The following is a 2,530-nucleotide window of genomic DNA, read 5'->3' as shown; positions in this document are numbered from 1 at the left end:
TTAAATGGTACCCAGAAGCACAGGAAGGAATTAGCTGCTACACAAGCAAGGGAAAGGGCATGTGAGAAGACTCCTCAGTGGGCTCTCTCAGTGTCACAGAACAAGTGAGGAGACCAGTATGGCCATATTGAGACTGGAGAAATAGGTCGAAAACAAATTGACTTCTGAAATCTAGCCTTTAGTGGGTTTGTTAGATTGTTCAATGTCTTTGTATTCTTCTCCCTCACCCATAGGAATCTTGTCTGGGTGGGGCCCAGTTCCCACCAAAGGGCTGTGCACTCAGAGCTTTTGGCTCAGTTAACTTAGGTGTGCCTTCTCCACCCTCTCTCTTTGCCTTGCAGAGCCCAGAAACAAAGGGCTCTGACTTAGTGGAGAAGCAGGACTGAACCAGCCTGGGCCTCTGGGCCTCTGCTTACAGGAGGAAGGCACTGATTTACATTTCCACTCAACCAATCCTTCTCTTTGGCTTAGGAGACCCTCCCAGGCCCTTGTTCACCAATTGTCCTCTTGCTTCCATTCATTTATCTCCCTTTGGGGACCTTGCCCTACCCGTGCCCCAAGGCTATGTGGTGTCTTTGCTCTGACCCTCCTCTGATTTCTGTACCCGGGACACAAATGTTGATGATGGCAGGCAGGATTATAGACATTCATATAAAAGTCCCCTTGGTGGAGGACAAAGGTGAGGTGAAGAAGGGCACTTTGAACTCAGACTGCTGGATTTAAACCCCAGCCCTTGTCCCTGGCCTCACTTTGTCACATTCTGCCAGTAACTTAACCACTGTAGGTCTCAGGGTCCTCATTTGAAAGATATCAATAATAAAAATAGTTTTAGAGTTGGTGTGAGGATTAGGTGAATCAATATATGTAAAGTCCTGAGCATAGTATCTGGCACATCATAAACTCTCAGTAACTGTTACCACTGACGTTATTTTCCTTGTGAGTTGTTGGTGAAGAAATAAAGCAATAATAACACACCATCAAAACAAGCAAACCAAAAGCTCACTCTCATGGCTAAAGATAGTGTTTCTTTTTCTAGTCTGGTTGAGAATTGGTCTTCCTCTGACCTAAAAGATCTCAATATTTTCTAAACTAGTATTAACTTGGAGTAATGCCAGTTCCTAATTTTAAGGCTCTCTGCGGCTATGTTCTGGAATATTGCCCATTTTGACATTTTCAGCATTCATTTAAGTTCAATTTATTTACTCTTCACATATAATTGGGGTTATTTTCTTCCAGCACAGCTTCTTCTGTTAGTTAATTGTTGCCACTGGAATGGGCTTTCCCGCATTGGGCTCTGCCACTTCAGTCTGTGTCTTTTGCTGGCTCACATCTCTATGGCCTATACTTTGGTCAAAATGGGTTTTGTCCTGTCGTTGCTTTTTCAGAAAGAATCGATGATGCCCCTGGAGTTTGAGAGACAAAGGTGTGGCCACACTGGATTTACAGTACTAATCAGGAACCCCTCACCTCCACCACTGAAGCTTTAATACTCCTTTCATGCTTGAGATTTACAGGAAACTCAACAGGAGCACAAAACAGGAAGTGATTCTTCTGAGATGGCACGGGGAAGGAGTAGGGCAAACTCCAGGAAAGGGCCCGCATTTGGAGTATGATTAGTTTTTTTTTCCCAGAAAGGGAGGGGAGCACATTCTAGACAAAAGGTCAGTCGGATGCCCCTGCCCCTCTCAGGAGCCCTGTGGCTTCCCTGTGGTTGCCAGGGTAATGTATTGAAGGCAAACACTGGTCTGGCTTGCACAATCTTCAGAAACTTTATTGACCTCATGATATACACTGGCCACATGCAAGTAAGCAGTGTAACATCTCCAGCACCACACAAAGGAGACCATTTTCACAAAAGTTTACAGGGGTTAAGGGCCCCTTCACATTGCGACAGCTGTCACGATCCCCCTCCCTGCTCAGCAGCCCACTAAAGATATCCATAGCAACCCTTGGCCCCCAGTCAGCAGCTGGCCTGTCTCCGATGGGAAGGGAAGGGCAGCCTTCCAGTCAGCCTGAGCTCCCTCTTCTGGGGGATTCATCCAGGGCTGTCATGAAAGATAATAAAATACAAGTCATCTGGGAGGTTATTAAATACTTATTATGTCTAAGGTAGTTCTTATCTCTTTTAAACCTAATAACACGTATCTGAAATGTCATTATTGTTCCATGCATGGGAGATGGTTTAAAATGGCCAATATCCAAATGTAAATGGTGTGAAGTTCTTGGGATGTCTAGCTAAGTAGAAAAAGCTCTGAGAAAACACTGTCAACGGACGGCCCCACCCAGCCTGCCTGTATTGTTGCTTGTCGCCCTTTCTTGCTCTGCTGTTTTCCAGCGTGCTCCAAAAAGCTTTCTGAGTCTCTTTAAGTCCTCTCAAAGCTTGTGTGAGGCGGGGAGGGGGGCTGTGTGTGTCAGGGAATGCCAATGAGAAGCCAGTAAGCCGGAAATTACAAAAGTGGGTAAATTCTATAAAGACAGATGAAAATTAAATGAGCAGAGCGTACCATATAAAGAAATTATTTGAAGTTCC

This window comes from Marmota monax, unplaced genomic scaffold (genome assembly GCF_021218885.2).
Source record: "Marmota monax isolate L192 unplaced genomic scaffold, Marmota_monax_Labrador192_F-V1.1 WCK01_AAM20220418_F8-fsc00099, whole genome shotgun sequence".
NCBI lineage: Eukaryota > Metazoa > Chordata > Mammalia > Rodentia > Sciuridae > Marmota > Marmota monax.
Note: the sequence above shows the minus strand (reverse complement) of the source record.